Consider the following 17,395-nt stretch of genomic DNA (forward strand, 5'->3'; position numbering starts at 1 on the left):
TTAAAAGGTTATCACTTTTTTATAATCTAAGCACGTTTTATGCCTTCGGGTAGGACGAACAAATAATTTTTGTTTGAGCTTGATATTTATGATAGCATCAATATTGAAATTATTACGCTTTGTTTGATTTGTTTATATTATTCAAAATATCGACACTTCATAAAATGTCTACTTCTTTCTTTTAAAAAAAGAAAACAAATATAATATTATAAAAAGAGGCTGGGATGCGGCTCACACTGATAACTTCCCATTCTGTCTGTCGATTTGTCTTGCTTAAAAGTTTGTAGTTTTCGTGTTGGGTTAAAAAATTTTCCAGTTGAATTATTCTTAAAAATTTTAAAATTACCAACAATATTTTTCATATAAAGAAATAGTTTAGTTTGAAAATGTAGTTTTGTTAAATAGATTTTTAGTCGAAAACAAATTGTTACCAATTTTAGTAGCATTTCTTAAATGTTTACAAATTGGATGAATTAAATTAAATTGAGAGATATCAAGAACCGAACATCAATTTTTACAAAATTTGCGTAATTTCTTGTACATTTTATTTTTTATGAAACAAACGGACTGTTGGATTTTTATTAAAAAACTCTTGAACACCGAAAACAATAATTTCTAGTTTGAAGACAATATTTTTAATTATTGAAAAGCTATTTGAGTTGAAAGTAAATTTTTGCCAAGTTTTAGTATTGTTTTTTTTTGTAAGGTTTTTGTTTTTTTTTTATAAAAAGTGTCAATTCGGTTTTTCTCAAAACTTTTCCGAATGTTGAAAACAATATTTTTAATTAGTTCAAATTAGTTGAAAGCCATAATCTCGAATTTTTGAAAAGATATTTGAATCGGTATTTAATTTTCAGTTTTTTTTTTTTAATTTATATAAAAGACTGTTAATTGGATTTTTTTCAAAAAATATACTTGTTTGGTGTCACGTTGCAATATATTATATAAAATTTAACTCAAGTCTCTAGCGTTTTTGGTTCATGAGATATTTAGGGTTAACTAACATTTTTTTAAACTGCCACCACCATCCACGCAATTTTCTTGAGAGGCCTTTCTGCATCTTTCTGCCTTATTATCTTTATAACAAAATTTATTTAAAGTCGATATATCTATTGGTTTTGAGAAAACGTCGCGAACGTACAGACGTACGAACGTACGTACACACGCACGCACAGGCATCCCTCTAAAAAAATGTATTTATTTATTTTCAATTCAACAAATCGGACCCATTACAATAACTTCCTATGGAAAGCTAATAAGGTGGCGCAACAGTCCTTTGAGACCTAGATTCTTGTGACTTACAACTCCCAACCATTTTCGTGTGCAAGTACTGTTGTCAGGGATGGAGGGGACCTACAGTTTTAAGTTGAATCTATAACCACTTTTCATGACAGAAAACACTCTTAGAGGATTTGTCAATTCCTATCAAGAGGTAGTTCCCGTTAAAAAAAAATCTTTAGATGGCAGAGGCAGGGCTTAAACTTAAGATATCTGGCATGACAAACCAACGCAATTACCATCACGCCACGCCTGCATTTTGGTATGAGTAGCATTCTAGGTTAATTTAGGTCAGATTAGGTTAAAGTACATGTCCGGAATGGAGTAGGACACACGTAGGCTAAGCTCAATGAAAACATTTTGAGTCCCTTACAAAACGTGAGGGACTGATTATATTAATATGATTGATATTATTTAAATGGTTCTAAAATAATTATCCTAGGTAATTCTTGGGTTTTTGAGCAAGAGGAGGGCATGTACAGAGGAGGTGAAGAACTGCTCTTCTTTCATTATTATCCATACAGCTGCTGAAAAAGTCATTTGAGAATACTCCTAGCCGGGTGGGTGGGTAGACAGAGCCCGATTATCACCGATTATCGAGCTTATATGCGATCTGCTTAGAGATAGCAGGCAACTCGACTGCTTTAAATCTAGTGAAGACCAGATGTTGTTATTCCAAATAATGTTTGCCTTCTTCATAGCGTCTTGCATTAGTGATAGTTAACATGCAGCTAGTGGTAAGCCAGTATGTGCCAAACGTGGTAGCTGCACTGTACCGTTCATCTTCCATACACATTGTACCCAGCAAAGGTAAATATTTTACTGTTGTGCCATCTTTATTAGAAATGATCGACAGTTATGGACTGTTGTAGAGTTTATGGAGACAGAGTCCAGAGATTTGAGAGCGGCCTGATTACCTGTGAAAATATAAATATCGGATGTTGATATCACGTTTTCTTTAAACCAGGACAATAGTTCTTTTATGGTCAAAAAGTCCGCCTGCAACACGTTACAATGATTGGGAAGGCTGAATGAGAGACTTACTTTCAGCCGTTCAAAGTTTGTTTGCTTATTATATCAAGAGGCTTTAGAAAGAGTAGGATGCCCAGTGCCGCAGATGGGATCGTGCGTATCGATCCTCTTATACATATGCAAGCTAAACGTTGGACTTCTTAGCCTCGTCTGAGAACATTAACTGGACACCTTTAATATAGCTAGGGTCATCCGCATAGGAATTTACTCTGAAACCTTCCACATCCAGACCAGTTAGGATTTAATTTAAGACCAGGTTTAAGAGCTAACAAATCTTCAATTAGAATAGTCAACCAGTTTTATGTTAATTATTCTGCTAATCAGCATTAAATGAATCAACTCCCCAAGTGAACCATCTGCGCTACAGTCCTGTGTGACATAGGGCCTCAGCCAACAAACTTCTCCATCTAGCTCGGTCCCTAGCTAGATGTCTCCAGTTTCGCGCTCCAAGTTGGATGAGAGCATCTTCCACTTGTGCGCGCCACCTGATCCGCCGTCTTCCTCTACTGCGCAGTCCTTGGGTGCGGATTCGAAGACTTTCCGGACCGGAGCATTGGTTTCCATGCGCTCTACGTGACCCAGCCATCTTAGTCGTTGGACTTTTACTCTTCTGGCTAAGTCTACATCGCTGTACAGCCCGTACAGCTCGTCGTTCCATCTTCTCCTCCGCTCTCCTTCGATGCATACGGGACCATAGATAACACGAAGAACTTTTCTCTCGAAACGAAAACGACGCAAGGTGCTTTCATCCGCTTTTGTCATAGTCCATGCTTCTTCAGCGTATAGCAGGACGGGGATGATAAGGGTCTTATAAAGCAACACTTTGGTCCCTCGAAAGAGGACTTTACCACTGAATTGATTTCTTAGTCCAAAGAAACAGTGGTTAGCAAGAGTTATTCTGCGTTTGATCTCAGCGCTGGTGTTGTTTTCTGCGTTTACAGCGGAGATCTCAGCATAGTTGCCTATACCTTAAAAATGAGACCCTCTAAATTGCGCCAAATACAGAGGCATCAGTTTCCGCAACATTGCATATCTTCTCTGCCGTATTATGTGAACGTCTGAAGCTTCGTCAACAACCGGATAGGTCCTTATCAGTGTGGCTTCAGACCAGGAATGTCCACTATAGACCAAATAATCACACTACGGCGAGCTGAAGGCATTGGTAACAAATGCTATAATAATAAAAATAATAATAATAATAATTCACACTAAGGCAGATCTTGGAAGAAACCCAGGAACTTAAAATCGATAACAACCATCTCTTTATCGATTTTAAAGCCGCGTATGACAACATCTACAGGGACGAGCTGTATAGAGCCATGTCTAGTTTTGGCATTCCTGTCAAAAGAGAATGCACGCTGCTCTATCAAGGTCGAAAAAGATCTAACCGATGCATTTGATGTCAAAAAAAGTTTTAGACAAGGCGATGCAATGTAATGCGACTTCTTGATCATCGTTCTGGAAAGAATTGTAAAAAACTCAACCGTCAACACTAGAGACACAATCTTCCAAAGGTCCATCTTATTACTCGAATACGCAGATGATATTGACATAATTTGAAGATCAAAGCGTGATATCAGTGGAGCGTTTTTGAGCATTGCGACGGAAGCGAAGAAGATGGGTTTGGTGGTCAATGAGGGCAAGACCAAGTATATGCTGTCATCAAAAAGGACGCTGAACAACGACGTCTTAGACAAAATTTCACCATGGACAGATATAACTTTCAGGTAGTTAAGGACTTTGTCTACCTAGGCATCGCTATTAACACAGCCAACGACACCAGCGCCGAAATCAAACGAAGAATAACTCTTGCAAATCGCTGCTTCTTTGGACTTAGAAATCAATTAGAAGTAAAGTCCTTTCTCGAGCATCTAAAATCACCATCTATAGGACGCTCATCATCCCGGTTCTCATGTATGGCGCTGAGGGCTGGTCTCTATTAAAGAAAGATGAGAGCGTCTTCGGATGCTTTGAGAGAAAAATTCTTCGGCTGATTTTTGGCTCCGTATGCATAGATGGAGAATGGAGGAGAAGATATAACGACGAACTATTCGGGCTGTACAGCGACACTGACCTAGTTAACAGAATTAAAGTCTAACGACTTAGAGCGAATTGGCGTCAACGCTCCAGCCCGGAAGGTCTTCGAATCCAATCCTGAGGGAAGGAACAATAGAGGAAGACTGCGAAGCAGAGGGCGTGCGAAATTGGAGACAGCTAGCTAGGGACCGAGCTGGCTAAAGACGGATGTTGGTTGCGGCCCAGGTCCGCCCAGACTGTAGCGCCGCCTTAAGTAAGTAAATAGGTCATCCAGATTTAACATACTTTGTAAGAACACAGTATTTTGTGATTAAAAATTCGGAGATACTCTAAGTTTACAGCGTTTTTAAATACAGAGTTTAAGACATGCAGAATTATGACCAAACAGTGTCACAAAGAATGTTGATCCTACAACGAATTGAAATTCCTAAATTTCACTACAAATATGATGAAAATTTCTCAGCCACCACTTCCCAGTTTTCGAGAACATGATCATTATTATTCTATAATAGTTCATCCAACATTCGTTGATCCCAACCAAATAGTGGTAGTGAATACTTTCCGCGTCGTCAGTGAGTGAGTACTGAGTAGGACTGTCATACCAAAGGCCTGGGTTCAATCAAACCTTTAAGTTTTTTTTCCTCGGATACTGCCTCTTACGTGAAATTGACAAATCTTAATTAATAATTCATCATAAGTAACTCATGGTCTGGGATCTCATGCGGTTTGTTCATACCAATCATACCAATATCAAAATGAAGCTGATATTATTATGTTAAAGGGAGGTGCTACCTGTCAATGCACAAAGTTCGGATGTTTGTGAAGATGTCTACTTGTTTCTCAACCTTGACTAAGTTAGTCTATCTCTCTGCAGAATTTACTCAAACCAATTTAACGATTGAATATTTTAAAAGTTGTGGTGAGAAAGGCCAAGTTCTAAGAGCGACATGAAATTGACTTTTTCGGATTTAACGTTATACTTTCTTGAACAGCGACGGAGGATTCAAGATATTGCGCGAGCGAGCAATAAACTCATCACACTGAGAAACACACGGAACGTATACCAAAACAGACCATTTAAAATAAAATTTATCGATGTATCCATATCCAACCATATTGGTTTTGAAAATAACCTGAATGAGTGACAAACAATTTGACGGATGTAGTTTCAACAATATGGCCGCTATCAACTGTCAAAGCTTGTAAAATCCTATTGGAAGTTCCTTACAATTGATTTTGAGTTATGTTCGTATAAAACATTACTAACTTTTGCTGCGTAATGAAAACGTCAAAACTGATTACCAAAACAATTTTAACTTTAATAAAGTGGCAAAATGTTTTACTTTCTAAAATAAAAGCAACTTTAAAATCTATGTTGACACTCTCATCCAAGCTACTGTCAGTCTATATTAAACCCAAATATCACAAGATACCTTGCGTCGTCGTCTTCGTCGTATATGATATTAGATGGTACTTGGAACATCACAAATTTCTGCATTGCGTAGCGTGTCTATGAACATGAAGCTGAAGTGAAGCCATTTCAAAAATTAAGAAAAAAATAAAACATTCTTCAATGCATAACAGAGGAAAATTTTCGTATGACAGCTTCTTGGGTTCCATTAACGGCACCTTGAGAAAATTTCTATAAAATTGAATTTAATGGAAGGAATCTGTTTTGACATGATTTGAAGTGAGCAAGGAAATATGTGCGCAATTCTGCATCTGCAACCATCCACATCCATATCCACAAACTTAGGAGATGGAATTTGGTTCAACCTTTCGTAACGTTCGTCGACAACGACAAGGCGACGCACGATGCGGAGACACAACGACAAGGACTACGTCGACAACTATGATGGGAATGGGAATGAAGGTACGGCTATGGGAATGTTCTCACTTAACTACCTCAACATGACTGTAATTGTTCCTTCCTTGCGCCAGGGATTACCAATTAGATGGTGGTGAATCCGCATCTATGAACATATAGAGTGCATCTGGCAAGAGCATAGTATTCTTCGCAATTTTTCTTCCTTTTCTTTGAATGGCTCTGACTACAGGGTTTGCCTGAAAAGCCACACAAAATCCATTTTAATGCGCTCAGGCGTCGTCGCTCGCCTTCGTCGCTTGTACGTTGGATGGTAGATGGTATAGTGTAGTGTGTAGTCTGTAGTGTCGTCACCTCTCTCAACAAGTGCGACTTAAATCATCTGGTTACCCCTATTAGCAGTGGGTTCACGAACTCTAGTGTACTATGTTGTAGGTACATAGGTGCCTTACTTGCTCAGTGGTGCTTATGGTGCTCTGCTATAGAAGTTGGTTCTTAAAATCTCTACGAAGCAACTTGGCCTCTCTCCGGATGATGCACATCCTGAAGAGTGTCACGAGATTTAAATTGGATGTTAGTGAACATCCTTGCAATGACTACGAGTATACGAGTGCCTACATATTTTTGTCTATGAGGATATTTTCTTATTTTCTTAATTCCAAAAAAAAAGAATTCTTACTTTCAATGGAAAGATTTCCATGGTTTTATTTTTATTTTGTTGCTTCTTCTTTTGAGGAATTTAAATTCTAAAGAAGATTTTATCAACATTTTAATAGGATAAGGTAATTAAGACACAAAAATGAATGAAAGGAAAAACCTAATTCTTTTCAGGTGCTAGGAATTTGCAAAAGAGAAAACGTATAGAAATAGAAACTGTTAAGAAAACGAACTGAATACCAAAAAGACACAAACAAAAAATAAATTCAAATGCGTGTCCTTGATGTAAGGAGGTCGGTGCGTGATGTTGCTTTCTATTCTATGTTGACTATTTTTAGTAATGACAAAAGACGATTAGATTAGTCAAATTAGAGTCGGTTCAGTGCACTGTTCTGAGCTCAACATAGACAATATGAAGCCATTCGAATTAAAACAAGAGAAATGTTTTTCTTTTTTTAAATGGGCAAAAATCTTCTTAATTTAGTTTTCTTTAATTAGAAAGGGATTTAGGTATCAATTTAAGAAAATGACTGGATTCCCATGATTTTGTGTTTATTTGGAATATTATTAGTCCATTACTACTAATTTTTGTCAAAATAAGATAACCATCCGAAAACATATATTTTTATATTCTTACAGTTGTCTCAAAATGCGTGTACATTTAGTAGTAGGGCTAGGCAAGTTTTTAAATCTAAGGTCAAAGGGCACAAAAATGAGATTTATTAATCTTAAGTTCCGGTTGATTTTAAATGGTGCATTTACTGCTCGCTTTCTGCGCACTCTGTCGAAACCGTATGTAAAGTTGTTTGCTTTTACAATATTGATTAAAAATACAGATAGAGATAAGCTTATAAGAAAGGACATATTTGAAGACAAAAAATATGCAATAAATCGATTTTATGATCTTTTAACTTACACCCTACACTATGTAGGTTTTGAAACAACTGTAAGGATTTCAAAATACAAGTTTATAGGTGGGTGTCTTAAATACCCAATTAAACTTTCTAAATTGACTGAAACAAAAATGTGTCATTATTTAAAAAAAAATGTTTGAACTAATAGAAATTATTATAATAATGCAGTTTGCCTTTCGATAAAAACCCGCCACACTGCAAGCTGTTAAATTTCTTTCCCGATTTCAATTCCTCCCGAATAAAAGTAGTCTTTGTGCATTATGGTCTTATGGTTTTAAAGATTTGTTTTCAAAAGAAGCCTTTATCCACACATTTTATGTCGTAACTTCATATATATTTTTTTCAGAAGTTTTTAGTTCTGATAGATAAAAACAAACTACACATGAAAATTTGGAGATAAAAACAAACTACACATGAAAATTTGGAGGGTAAAAAGGCTCAAAAATAGTCCAGTTTCTCTTGATTTAGACAATTTTGGACGTCGCCTTGCTTAAATACACCATTTCCATTCTCATCACCATCGGCTCACTAACGATTTTGCTGTCCTGACCATCCTTATCAAGTATTTTCTCTGAGCAGACATCTTTGCAATACTACAAAGGATTTTCTAAGTTGGTCCGTCTTCGGTCATGAGTCGCAGCAGAGTCCTTTTTGTCATAACGTTCGAAACAGATTGTGTACAACTCCTGATTATTACTACTTTAGGCTTTAAAAATTATTAAAGAATTTGAAGGGTCTTCCGTATCAACACTCTATTTGACATCATTCTATGAACCCAAACTAACTGCATAAACATTCCCGTGAAACGTTTTTACGCTTCTAATAAGTAACGGGTGTTTTTAATTTACTTCAATTATTTTCAACAATTGGAATCACAAAGAATGAGCTTCACAATCCATCTGGGACTTGCTTTATCTATACAACTTTTTAAAAAGATAGAAAAGGACTAAGGTGTTCCTTCATCTTGTTAGTCAGATTTATAATTCTTAACGAGTTTCAAGTTTTCAAAAGAAGCTCTTGGACATGGAACAAAAAGAAAAACACTACAGTAGCGGATATAATCTGGACAAATACCTTAACCATTTGAAATCAACCACAGCAAAATCCCGAGTTGAAGTACCTTAGTGTGGACAACATATACTCACGGTCAAAACGTGAATCTCTTCCCAACCAATATCAAATCAAAATTATCATTGAAAACTGGGAGGAATAGAATAGGACCAGGTGTAGATGAAAATTGTTTCAGTTGAGAGCCGGTCAACGATTAACGAAATAATATGTGAATGAGATTTCAATGAGAATCAACAAGAACGAAACTGTGCAAAAATACAATTTTTTAACTTTTGAAGTCAATGAATAAATGGTATGTTCTTTTTTGTTATTTTTTGTCTATTCGTGCAGGAATTATGCATTAAAAAGTGGGACTTACATTCATGGCATAAACTTTTTTGTGCCGAAATTGTTATTTTTGTGAGTGGGTGCGAATTCTGAGAGAAGAGAAAAAACATGTGGTTTTTTATCGAATTTTAAACTGAGGATCAGGTTGATAGTTGGCTTTAAGCTAAAAACCATTATTCAGTTCCGCTAATCTACCACGTTAGTCGTAAGACTGTGGACAGGCGACTCCTTTACAGTCGAGACTTCCTCGCACTGGACGTTTTGCACAAAACAAAACTAAAATCTTACTGTGCTGTTCTAGTTTTTAAGTAGTTTTAATTAATTTTAAGTAGTATAATAATAAATAAATTGGGTGGCGCAACAGTCCGTTTGAGAACGAAGGCCTAGTGACTGACAGCTCTCAACCATTTATGTGTGCGAGTACTGTTGTCAGGGATGGAAAGGATCTACAATTTTAAGCCGAATCCGAACGGCAAATTTGAGAAAGCACTTTTCATGACAAGAATTACTCTTGGAGAATTTGTCAATTCCTCCCAAGAGGCAGTACCTGTGAAAAAAACTTTAGGTGGCATAGGCAGGGATCGAACCGAAGACTTCTCGCATGACAGTCCATCGCCCTTTTTTTTTAAATTCATTTTTATTAGTTCATTCTTAAACCTATCTTAAAGCTAGACAAAAAATCCATAAAACTAGCCTAATTATCCATAACTTACAACTAACTTAATGGTCCCATACCGACACTCTAAGTTAAACTATAATACTAACTACTAATGCCTAGTTAGTTAGTTAGTTAGTTTCTTTATTACGTAAAAAATATTTTCAAAAAAGTCTAGGACCGCTCATTTTACAATTCAGAGATTTGATAATTATATCTTACAACTGAAACATTATCTTGGGAGAAAAAAAAATATAATAAATAGTTAAGAAGAAAATCGAAGGAAAATACGAAAAAAACCTTCATTCAAAATATTACAAAAAAAATATTACAATAAGCAAAACCAGAAAAAGTAAATTTAATTTACATAAAGCAATTAGAGATTAATAATGAATAATTAAAATGTAAAAGCATAATGAATAAGCTAAATAAATAAATATATACAAGAAAATGGCAAATAAATTAATGAAAAATTAAATAATTTAACAAGCAAATTATTGAATATAAGCATAATCAAGAATTAATAAATAAATTAACACATAATAAATTAAAAAAAAAATAAACAAATAAATAAATAAAAAATAGTAATAATAATAATAATAATACTAATAATAATAATAACAATAATAATAATAACAATAATAATAATAATAATAATTATAATAATAATAGAAATTAATACATGCATAAATAAATTAAGAATAAATAAATAAATAAATTAAAAAAAAAAATATTAAATAAATTAACACATAAATAAATTAAAAAATAAATAATTTAACAAATAAGCAAATTAACAATAAATTATCAAACAAACAAAAATAAATTAACACCTAAATAAATAAGCAATAAATTAATTCTAAAATAAATTAATTAAGAAATAAATAAATAAACATACAAATAATTAAACAAATAAATAAATTAACAAAACAGATAAAAAACCATTAACATAAACCAAAAAGAAAAAAAAAAACGCAATAGTTTTACTTAAAATAGCTATATCACAGATTATGCAAGAAGTTGGTTTATGAGAAAATTCTCAGAACTTTCGCAGCTGATATTAAAATTATTTGTAAGCTTACAAATCCTATCAGAAATCAGTTCAACATTCGCTTTTCTATGGAGACTTAAAGTTGAGTAATGCCAAGGAAGGTTAAGCATCATTTTTAAAACCCTGTTTTGTGATACCTGTAACTTCTTTAAATGGCATCTGGCAGCGTTACCCCATACTGGACACCCATATAACAGTATTGCTTGGAATATAACCTTGTGAATGATAATCATATTTTCATTTGTGAGTAGAGATTGTCGGTTAATAAAAGGGTAAAGCATCTTAATAGTAATACTCATTTTTTTAAGAGTATTTTGAATATGTTGGTTAAAAGTTAGTTTTGAATCGAGATGAACACCTAGGTACTTAACATACTGCTTCCATTTAATTGTGGTACCACTTACATCTAGCTGATTGCTGGGAAGATAGCAAGGTTTCCTTTTTCGTGTAAAAAAGATGGCTTGCGTTTTCCCAACATTCAGCTTTATTTTCCATTTAGTATAATATTTTTCAAGTATTTCTATCGCATGTTTAAGATTTGTCTCAATGTTGAGAGAAAATTCATGTGATGAAAATACTGCAGTGTCATCAGCGAAAATAGCTGATTCACATTGCGGTAGACTTGGAAAATCTGAAGTATAAATATTATACAAGGCCGGACCAAGTACTGAGCCTTGGGGGACGCCGATATCGACAAATAACAACCTAGAAACATCACAATTGACATGAACTTGATAACATCTACCGGATAAGAAAATCTGAACAATTTTACACAAATACAGAGGAAAGTCGAATTGCATCATTTTATATATAATGCCATTGTGCCATACAGAATCAAAAGCCTTTTCGATGTCTAACAATATCATGCCCGTTGATTGACCACGGGAACGATGGTCTAGAACATGATTGCAAATTCTTTTAATCTGATGAGATGTGCTGTGAGATCTCCGGAAACCAAATTGTATATCGGGGAGAATGTCTTTATCTGAAATAAATTTTAAAATATGTTGTTTCAGTATTTTTTCAACAACTTTACTAATGTTGCTCAGTAAACTGATTGGTCTGTAGCTTTCAGGATTATCTGGAGGTTTTCCAGCTTTAAGCACAGGGACAATCATTGATTTTTTCCAACATTGAGGGAAGTATTGCAATTTAAAGCATGCATTAATTATAAATGTTAAATACTTAATTCCAACGTAAGGCAGTTGTTTTAAATAACTATTTTTTACTTTGTCCAGACCTCCTTTCTTTCGAGTTTGCAACATTTTGATTACATTTTTTACATTATCTTCCTTTACAAATGCATTAAGAGGAGTTATTCCGTTTGTAGTATCGAATCTTTCAATTGTTTTACTGACAAGTTCATTAGTTACAAAGTCCCCCAAATGCTGAGAAACTAAGTGATTTTTTGAAAAACTTGTACAAAATAGATTTGCTATCTCAAAACCTGTAACAAAAGTTGTAGAAGAATTCTTCAAAAATGGTATTTTACGGTTTTTGTTCTTAATTAATTTTACTATGTTCCAGAATGGTTTTGCATTTTTATCCAAAACGCTCAGTTTTGTGTTCCATTCTTTATTACGATGGATTTGTATCTGTTCAGCGATGCGTTTATTAAAATGGGAAACCATTGATTGAGAGAAGGGTTGACGGTAATTTTGCCAATTTTTCCGATGAATATTTCTAACTTTAATAAGTTCCAAGATATGTGTTGGAAGTTTTTTAAATACATCTTTTTTTTCTTTCTTGGGAATAGTTTCATCAACCGAAGAAGTGATAGCTTGCGTAAAGTTTTGTACAATAAGATCGACATCACCTTTACAAGTCACGCTTTCAAGGTTTGTGGTACTATTCTGAAGGCTCCTTTTAATTTTTGATTTGAATGATTTCCAATTAGCGTTTTTTATGTCTAGGAAATATTGAGTTTGTCTCTCACCTAACCAAGAAAGATTGCAAAAAACTGGATTATGGTCTGAACTAAGAGCACTAAACGAAACGGGTTCTGATATAAGACCTGGGACATTTGACACAAACAAATCGAGGACAGAAGGGACGCCACGAGAACCTGCGGGAAAATAAGTTGGACAAGGTGGATAAAAAATATTAATCGGTAGTGCCAATGAAAGAGCAGCCAGTATATTGCCCCAAGCATTTGCTCTTACACACCCCCAATCTCTGTGTCGGCAGTTAAAATCGCCACCTAATAGAACTACTAATGCCTTTCGGCCCTAAGATCTATTTTACTTCAATTTAAATTTCATTTATTTTTGTATTTATTAGAAAATTTTGAAAAAAAACTAATATCAAGATCCTTTTTAATTTTAACTTTAAAACTACTAAAAATAAGTTCCTTAATATAAAACTTAAAGCTAACTTAAATTGCCTATTCTACCTATAAACTACTTAAAACTAGAATGGCCACAGCAGCAAATCTAACGTTTTTGTATTTAGAATTTGTTTTGTCTTTTTAATTTTGTTTTTCTTTTTTTATATTCCATGTTTTTTATTTTTTCATTTTTTTTTGTGCCGCCATGCCTTTTCTACTTAAAACTAATCCCTAAAACTATAAAACAAGTATGTAAGCCGGCCAAAGCTTAAAACCCCATCCCGACTACCCAATATCAACTGCCGATTGAAGCCACAAAAACTGGTTCACCTGCTTCACCCTATCAGTTCGATCCCTACCGAACCGAAGGAGCTCTGCTCCGCCTTGTGCCATGACGTCCCGACTCTACGGGAGTCGCCTATCCACGGTTCTTCGTCTGACGTGGTATATTAACGGAACTGCCAATCTATCCTGTATCAGACCGCATTTGTCTAAAAAGAGGAATGCCTCTGGTGGAATAAAGCCGCTCAAGCGTGCACTTTCAAAATACTCGTCGTTCGGATAGAACGCCCCGAAAATTAAATTGTTGGTCAAAGACATAGCTCTTGCAATGTGAGTTTTATCACGAAATTTTCAATTCTGTTGATTCGAGCCCCGTTGTATAGGATCTCGTTGGAAAAGTAATGCACATAATAATATTCGACTGTTCGATATAAGCCGACATCTGGACATTTATGATGAGCCATCGCACTAACTATCTTGCCACGGATACTACGGTTAGTTTTAAGTAGCTTAAGTATTATAATGGTTTTAGGTTTTTTTTATTTACTATAAATATACATATATAAAATATATATGTGTTTGATAAAATTACATTTTTAATTTAATAGTTCAGTCTTTATTTTAATTAAGGATTAAGATTCCGTTTGCATATTTTTTTTTAACTGTAGGTAAGTTCTAATTTCAAAAATCACCGCTTTTAATTCTGTTCCTATATCTAAGAGCAGTTTTTAGGAAGTCATACAATAAATCTACATTAATTTTATTTAATAAGAAAATACAATATTCTTCGGTTAAGGTATCATTTCCAAATAAGTTTCTTCTTATTTCAAGCAAAACTGGACACATTCCCAAGAAATGAATGATGTCTTCACGTTCTCGTCGGTTGCATAAATCGCATAAAATCGGTAATTCACATCTATGTGGTATGTAATTGATTTGCAGCAATTCGCCTCGTAATCGGAACATCATTGAACTTGTGCTTGTATTATTTTCATCTTTGAAGTAGTTGTTTTCGTTGAAAGTGTAATCCAGGCGATTATATATAGTTCGGTGAAGAGATCTTGCTGCTTCTTCCTCCTGTTTTTCCCTATATCTAAGGTCTACTTTTTTTTTATAAGATCGTACAGTAAGGGTCGCGCAGTACTTATAAATAAATTGGGTGGCGCAACAGTCCGTTGTGAACCAGAGAGTACTGTTGTCAGGAATGGAAGGGACCTACAATTTTAGGCCAAGCACTTTTTCATGACAGGAATTACTCTTGAAGGAATTGTCAATTCCTCGCAAGAGGTAGTACCCGCGAAAATTAATTTTTTAAATTAAGGTGGCACAGGCAGGGATTAAACCCAAGACCCCTTGCATGACAGTCTAACGCACTAACCATCATGCCACGGGAACTCGCAGTACTTGGATCATCTATATTTATATCAAGTACAAATCCACACTCTTCAGCTAAACATTCCCATTCTTTAAAAAATCCTCTTTTTCTTCGCACCACTTGAATGGCGACCATCTTAGGGAGCCGGTGATCAGGCAATTGCATGACACGGAGAACATAGTCAACTTGTAGTTTGAGTGTTTTAATTAGTAACGGAGGCAATCCAGTCTCAATCATAAGCATATAGTTCGGTGCGTTGGGGGGAAATGAAATGCTCGTTTCTGGTAGTAACTTTAAAGTTTCTCAACCGATTCATATTCTGAACCTCCCCATACCTGTGCAGCATAAAAGATGATTGATTGCGCTACAGTTTCAAAGACCTGATATTTACAACTGTGCCTTATGAATTTGTTGTTGAAGCAATTTTTCCAAGTAGCGTTTATTGCAGTTTTCGCCTTAGATAATTTATATTTTAAATGCTTATCCATTTTCATATTTTGTGTGAATAGTACACCAAGGTATTTGTATTCTTTTACAACCTCAACAGCATTCCCTTCGTAAAACAAATTTTTCTTTTCAGTTTTTTTGTTTTATAAAAATAACCGTCAATTGGATTTTTTTTTCAAAAAATATACATACTTGTTTGGTATCACGTTACAATGTACTATATAAAATTTAATTCAAGTCTCTAGCGTTTTTGGTTCATAAGATATTTAGGGTTAACCACAATTTGCACCTTTATTTTTAACTACTATGGTAAAAAAAACCACCCACCGACTTATTATCTGTATAACAAAATTTATTTAAAGTCGATATCTCTATGGTTCTTGAGCTATAGACGATGAAAAAAACGTTGCGAACGTACGTACGGACGTACGAACGGAAATAGCGAACAAAACGAAGCGATAGAATCAAGCTGGCCGATAATATTTTGTATGGCTTTCTAAGTTTATCGTGTATGTTTTTTCACAAAATTCCTGATAATTTTCCAATTCTATAATCACTTAATTCAGTTAATATATTTATAGTATTTTAAAAAATGTTCATAAGTTGAAAGATTTCAACTATCCAACATAAATCTTAAAGAAACAATAAACCATTTTTAACAGAAAAATCAAGGCTTTTACATGAAATTTTTAAACCCTATTGAAAAATATGAAAATAATATTGCAAAAGGCTATTTTTAAAGATTGTGTAGATAGTTGAAATACATGTTTGGATTCTAAGGAAGCATTCAAAATTACCACTGAATAAATATTTGAAAACGATGAAAGCATTAAAGTTGAATATTTCGCAAAACTTCATATGTAGTATCAAATGAAGACTCATAACTCCTGTAAATTTCTTGAAACTAAGTAAGGCACTTGTATGATGTGTACTGTATCTGGAAGTCAAAGATTTGTACTTTATAAAATCGTCTTACAATTTATTAATAAGAACTATTTTCTACATGTTTTAACTTAGTCTTATAAAGATTCGACTTCACTACAACTTGGTTCTTTTAAAATTATTGTTTTGTTTGTGTGGCTAAAAAAATAATACATTTTTCAGAACAAAGTGTTTGATGGTAAGCGCAACCACTATTTTTATTATTATAATTTTATTGAAAGCATAATAAAATTGTACTAACAATATTTTAATAAAGCGTTAGCTACAAGGGCTTTTCCCTATAAAAGCGCAACCACTAAAAAACACAAAATAAAGGAAATGTGCGATTCATCAGTACCTACTTACCTACAGTTTTAATTTTACTTTATTATTCCTTACCTACTTAGGTGTAACAAAGTTTCACTCTTCGTCTCTACCAAGACTTTCTAAAGGCTTCAAATTCAAAATGATAAATAAATTCTTGATAAATTCAAAACTATAACAAATTCTCTCGCTAATTAAAAAACCAAATAAAGTTTGTTCTTTTTAAAGTTTTTCAAATAATCACAAAGTCTTTTGCTGCAATTTGAGTTGGCGGTTTGGTGTGGCGACCGGCACCGCTGTTTGTTATTTATAAAAGTTTCCGTAAACACTTTGAAAACTTTCTCCTTTCGCGAATTTATGCTAATTTCATTTAAATATATATATTTTGAATCTTTATTACAAACAAAATAAACTGACTAATAGGATAAGTTGAAGTATAATGTGTATATGTAGCTAACCAATCAAAGTGTTTACCTTTCGACGACACCCATGACCTCTAAATTTTATGAACTTATTTTGCCCTTTTCAGAAACAGTGACAAAAAGTTTTTTTAGTTAAGAAAATTGAATTTACAAATAATATTTGCTTTCCTTAAAACCACAAAACCGACTTTGCAAAGAACTTTCTTCAAAAGATTAAACTAAAAATTAAAATTGAAAATAAAAATATAAGTACAAATAATAACCAAAAACACTTTCATTAGTTCGAGGGAAGGACGGAAGGAAGTTGCTCAAAGTCCTTCAAAACATAACTTTCAGACTGAAATTCAGTGGAGAAAACAAAAGTATAAAGGATGTGTTACACCTTTTGATGATGACATCCTTCCTTTATTCTGTGTCGTGCATATTTTCAAGTTTATTTTTTCGGAACCGTCTC

The 17,395-nt window shown here is 34.0% G+C and overlaps 1 protein-coding gene across 1 annotated transcript in view; it reads right to left on the reverse strand.

The window, feature by feature from the left end:
- LOC129941045 (methionine--tRNA ligase, mitochondrial) overlaps nucleotides 1-17,395 on the reverse strand; it is a 121,391-nt gene that overhangs the window by 87,544 nt on the left and 16,452 nt on the right. The gene's annotated exons all lie outside the window — the stretch shown is intronic.

Source organism: Eupeodes corollae, chromosome 1 (genome assembly GCF_945859685.1).
Source record: "Eupeodes corollae chromosome 1, idEupCoro1.1, whole genome shotgun sequence".
In the NCBI taxonomy this organism is placed as follows: domain Eukaryota; kingdom Metazoa; phylum Arthropoda; class Insecta; order Diptera; family Syrphidae; genus Eupeodes; species Eupeodes corollae.